The sequence below is a fragment of the Budorcas taxicolor genome, chromosome 16, assembly GCF_023091745.1.
Source record: "Budorcas taxicolor isolate Tak-1 chromosome 16, Takin1.1, whole genome shotgun sequence".
NCBI lineage: Eukaryota > Metazoa > Chordata > Mammalia > Artiodactyla > Bovidae > Budorcas > Budorcas taxicolor.
Genome location: NC_068925.1, coordinates 52409413 through 52415412, shown reverse-complemented (window position 1 = coordinate 52415412; position 6000 = coordinate 52409413).

The window sequence follows — 6000 nt, the reverse complement described above, 5'->3', positions numbered from 1 at the left end:
TATGTCAGTAGCACCCTGGCCTTGAAGCCCCTGGGCAGTGACACACTGAGATCCAAACCCACCTATGTTTCAGACAGTGGCCACTCCAAGCCAAAGCCTGGTGCTGCCAGCCCTACCTGTGTCCTGTGTGTGACAGGTGTGTGTTCACAGCAAGGCTGCTGCTCATACAGTCTACAGAGGGTACCTGCGGATAAGACAAACCCGGGGTTTTCCTCTCCCAGTGACTATCACTGGGGTGCTGGTGATGAAGGCTTCCCCATTGATGGGTGGAACCCTGGTCCCGGGCCCGCTGGCTTCTCCCCAGAGTGGACTCAGCCTCTCTCCCAGCTCTCGCTGCTCCAGACATGGGGTGCACTTATACAGCTAACATGCTGTAGCAAACTCCCTCCTCCCATGTCCTCCTGGTCCACTTAGTAAAGCCACGAGCCACCCATGGCAGCAGGGATGGGCCTGAGGCCTGGACCTGGAAGTGGCCAACAGAGGACAGGCTGAGTGCTACAGAGAGCATGGCTTCCAGGCCCTTGACTGTGGAGCCCCCTCTGATGCTCTTGCCCTGGGAAGTCCCAGCCTTTACCAGGCTGTGGTGAATTGGCAAGTGATGGGGCAGAGGGTCTTTTGTGCTGCAGGCTGTACAGGCCATGGGGCCCAGACACTCAGAAAACACCTGCCAAGAGAATCCCTTATACCAGGCCCTGCACCAGTGTGGGGCACCTTGTGAACTCATGGGACAGGCACTCTGACAAGGCAGAGCAGCCAGACCTACCCTCCTGCCAGAACAACTCAAAGACCAGACAAAATTTAGGACACAACAGCCCTCAAAACACGATATTAGATGTCCAAGGCGAGGACCCTAAGAGGCAGGAATCATTGCGGTGAGTCCTCGGACCCCTCAGTATGCTGCCCCCAGAGTATCCAGCTGTGGAGCAAGAAGGGGACCCAGGCAGTATCAGGGATGCCCCGGAGGGGAGACACAGGACTCGAAAACCTGGAAAGCCAAGGCAGAAAGAGTTTGCAGGATGGAGCCCTGGGGAGGAGGGAGCCCCGGAGTCTGCAAAGCACAGATCAGCCCATGCATGTGAGGATCGTGCCAGAGGCCAGGAAAGACCCACCAAGAGGGTCAAAGGAAGTCATGTCCAGAGCTCAAGCAGGATGTGAAAAGTGTGGGCTCATTCTGACAGCCAGGCCAGAAAACCTGAAAAAGAGACAGAGTATCGAGTGGGTCTTGCCACTGTAAAGTAGGACAAAATTGACCCAAGACTAAAGGCAATGGCACCCCACTCCAGTACTCTTGCCTGGAAAGTCCCATGGATGGAGGAGCCTGGTGGGCTGCGGTCCGTGGAGTCTCAAAGAGTTGGACACGACTAAGCGACTTCACTTTCACTTTTCACCTTCATGCATTGGAGAAGGAAATGGCAACCCACTCCAGTGGCGCACGTACCCAACCCCACACAGGCCTGGGATGCCTGACACAGAGTAGATGCTCAAAACATACACTCGAATCTTGTTTAATTCATGCTCCCTTTTTACAGATTCAGAAGCAGAAAGGGTGAAGGTCTTTCCAAGGCCACACAGCCAGTAAGTGGTGGGTGCAGTGCCCTGGGCATGTGGCCTCGGGCACTCTGCAGAGCACACCCCTGACCCCCACGTCCTGCCAACCTGGTGGGTTCAAGGTAGGCCTCAGGTAACCCTGGTTCCCGGGATGCAAGCAAGCTGGGAGAGGGAGCATGTCAGTGTTCGGGTCCAATGACATTAGCTAGCAGGAGAGAGATGTCCATGCCCTCATCCGATCCTGCCACATTCTCCATTCAGGATGGCTGGAGCCCAGAGTCCCCCACCCTAACTCCCCGACCTTGCCTTGCCCTCAGCCTCCTCAACTTGGGGGGTGGGAACCGGCCTGAAGGTGCTCATTTCTATAATTCTGTAATCACCATAATTGCCTTAATCACCACTCAGTCTGGAGCACTCTGGGGTCTTCGGCCTCTGCATTCAGCCCTCACCCCTGTGCACCTAAGCAGCTCCACCTGGGGCCACAGATGCACAGCCCAGGGGACAGCCCTGGGTCACCCCACCCAGCCCAACCCTGCCATGGCTTAGCACTGGGAACTCCGTCAGCACCAGCCACATATCTAGACTGTTTGCTTGCTGCACACCTGCCCGCCCAGGAGCCCCATGCTGGACCCAGGAAGACAGGATGAGCAGAGAGTGAGTGGTGCCATGCCTGCAGGTATCACACCCCGTACAAGTGCCTGCCCTGAGTTCCACCCAGGGAGGCACAGACACACCTGGAAGAGGTGATATGAACCCAGACACCAAGCTTTCCTTCTTTCCTTCACCCTGGGTGGTGTGTTGTGGGGAGGGGGAGCGTGGGCCTCTGTTGTGTTGATGATGGTAACCTCTGCACTAAGTGGACAAGTACCAGGGTCCAAGCATGCAACTTTACCAGCCTCTAGTGATGAGGCTTCACTGACAGAGGCCTGCGTGGAGAGGGCTGGGAGGAAGGCTGAGGTCCAGGGCACGAGAGCTAAACCCCATAGCTCCACCTGCTCCAGAGCCGTCCTTGGCACCAGCTGCAAACTCTCCAAGGCTGAGGCTCCAGGGTGCTGCCGTTAAGGGTTGGGGGAGGGAAGACGAGGGGCCCCCCTAGAGTCTCCACAGTCAGCAGCAACTGAGAGCCAGGCCCAGGCAGGCGGCAGGACTGCCACCGGCTCCTGCCAGGCCCCTGGCAGCATGAGCAATGGCAGGCTGAGCGATAAGAAACTAATAATTTATGTTTCCAGTTCCCGCGGCCCCGGCGCCGAGGGAAGGCTGGGCCACAGCCTCCTCCTCACTGAGCGGCCGCAATCCTTTATTGCACAAATTATTAACGACCAGAGAATGAATGACTCTGTAATCAGATCAGGCCTGCCAGCACTTTTCATTTCATTTATTTGTATAAATTCTGAAGTCAGGCTCTAGCCTGAGCTCAAAAGCCAGCCTCACTCTGGCCGGGGCCCAGGTCCCCACCAGAGCATACCCCTCCCTCACCATCATCCGTGACTCCAAGCGGGTACTGAAGACAGAGGGGGTTGGGGAGGGGGCAGGGAATGGGCCTAAGCTGCAAGATGTTGCCACGTGCCCACCAAAACCACCTCAGATCATGGGTCCTGGGCCAGGATCAGAATTCTGTCCTTCAGCCCTCTCAGGGCCCCCTCCTGCCTGTCCTCAGACCAGGGGGTTCCTGGTCCCTGAGGGAGACCCGCCCCTACCCATGCTTCTCCTTCACCCCAGACCCTCACTCCCCACAGGAGGCCCTGATACTCCAGGCCGCCTCTGCTTCCTCCGGCCCCAGGCCCATGCCCCTTTCCATCTGCTTCTCCTGCTGCCTCCTGGTCCTCCTCCCCCGTCACCACCTGCCTCATGGGCTGGTCTCTCCCTGCCTTCCCCCTTCCTGTCCTGCTGCTGGACTGGGCCCTCACCTCCCTTGGGTTCAGGGGCTGTGAGGCTTTCTGGTCGGCGCTGAGCAGTGAGCTGCCAATGGTCCTCTCACGAGCCCACTTTTAATCTCATTGACCTCTCGTTATACTACAGCACATAAATTCAGATTTGGAGAGCTTATGTTCCATCATAAATTGGGCTGGCAGACTTCCGATCAACAAGATAAAGCTGTCTCCTGTGAGGTGGGTGTTTTATTAGTCTTGGCCTCCGTGCTGCAGGCAGTGGAGGTGGGGTGGGGGAGGGAGGTCTCTGGAATCCTCCTGTGCTGTTTCAGATGGGCCTGATGGTGCTTTTTGCCATCATGGGTACAATGGCATCCCCTAGACCCCCATCCCCATAGCATCAGAATGAGCAGCCACAGCTGGACCCCCAGGCTAGGCACTGGAAGGGCAATAGGGAGACCCCATGTGCACCCAGGCATGTGTCCATGTGTGCCCCTCCCCCTGTGGTGGAGCTTCGTGAGCTTGGCCAGAGCCAGAATGGGGTTCAGGGGTGGGGGAGGCAGCTGCACATGCCTGGGCATCCTGAGGGACAAAGGGCTGGAGGAGGGGCCCAGAGAAAGAGCATCCAGGATGCAGCTCCAGAGACATGGTGGCCTGGCCTGGCTATTAGAAGCTGCAGACGCCTAATCCACCACTCTGGATGCCCAGAGATGGATACAGGGAGGTCTTGACATCTTCAGGCCACCCAGCAGGGCCTGGGCTCCTGCTGCCCAGGATTGGGGATGATGTCTGCTGACCGTGCCTGTCCCTCCCTGGAGGACAAGTCCTTCTTCAAGAATTCAGTCTCTGCCAACACTCTCTCCCTAGGCTCCCAACACTTCCAGCCCAGCCTGCCAGCACCACCACTGTGAAGCCACCCAAGTCAGCACAGTGGGAGCTCCACCTGGCTCTTTCAAGCCACCAGCCCTGTGTTCCTACCCACTCTGAGTTTGCTCTGATTGGAGCACCTCTGAGTACCCGGGCCTGCCCAGGGCCCTGGCAGCACAGCAGGAAACCTGGGAGACTGGATGTACGATGGTGTTCTGGGGGCACACTGGGGCCCTACCAGGAGAGGAGGTGATCCTGGGAGGCTTTTTGGAGGAGGGGATGCTGCTGTGAGTCTTGAAGGTGAGTAGGTAGTTGCTCAGTCACTAAGTCATATGCGCTTTTTGTGACCCCATGGACTGTAGCACGCCAGACTTCCCTGTCCTTCACCATCTCCTGGAGCTTGCTCAAGTTCATGTCCATTGAGTCAGTGATGCTAATCAACTATCTCATCTTCTGTTGCCCCCTTTTCCTGCCCTCAGTCTTTCCCAGCATCAGGGTCTTTTCTAGTGAGTCAGCTCCTTGAATCAGGTGGCCAAAGTATTGGGGCTTCACCTTCAGCATCTGTCCTTCCAATGAACATTCAGGGTTGATTTCCTTTAGGATTGACTGGTTTGATCTTGCTGTCCAAGGGACTCTCAAGAGTCTTCTCCAGCACCACAGTTTGATACCATCAGTTCCTCGGCACTCAGCTGTCTTTATGGTCCAACATTCACATCCGTACATGACTTCTGGAAAAGCCATAGCTTTGACTATACAGACCTCAGTTGGCGAAGTGATGTCTCTGCTTTTTAATATGCTGTCTAGGTGCTTGCTCCTTGGAAGAAAGCTATGACAAACCTAGACAGCATATTGCATTGAGCAGAAGCTGACAATTTCCTCAGGGCCATGTTCCTGGCTGGAAGATGGGATGACTCAGCCCAAGTAATAGCTTTGCTCTTTACCAATTTTGAATCACCTGTCCCATTTCTGAGGCCTTAGGTGCTCAGGAACCCACACATACCAACTGGATCTCAGACAGAAAGTTACACAACTGCTGACATGGGGCAAACTCTCAGATTTTGACAAGGCCAGTTAATCCAGGAGGGTAGTGTGTCTGTTCTGGAAGGAGACTCTGTTGGCATCTGATGTACAAAGAGGATCAAAGACTGGGGTCCTCTGACCTGGCAGGGCATGAGGACCCCATATTTGGAGATGCCTACAATCCTCTACACAGAGGTGAAAATACCCTATATAAGCCCCTGCTCTGCTAGCTGCCTCTTCTCCTCCCATTCTCAGTGGCCTCCAAGTAGTCTTCCCACTTCCCCAGTCTGCAGGTGGAAGCCCCCAGTGCCAAGCTGGGACTCTATTAGATGCTCTGAGGAACACATCAGGTTGTGGCCGTGGACAGAGGCCTGGAGCTGCTGCCCTCCCACGTCTAGGGTAGGTGTGGTCTGGCCTCAGCACATGGGCTCTACTCAGGATCTCAGCCAGTACCACGCTGTGCCCTTCAGCCAACCCACTTCTGGGTCCACATGCGGGGCACTGTGCGTAACTCCAGGGGTATGTGCATCCCAGGGCCGCCCATTGTGACACCCTAGACATCAGCACAGAAGACAAGATGGACTCATGGAGAGCTCAGCAGCTCACACTCAGCACCCACAAAGACATCAAAGCACCCCACAGGATGTTACTGATTCAACCTGTCCTGGAGAGATGGGCTCCTTGGCAATGGGAGTCC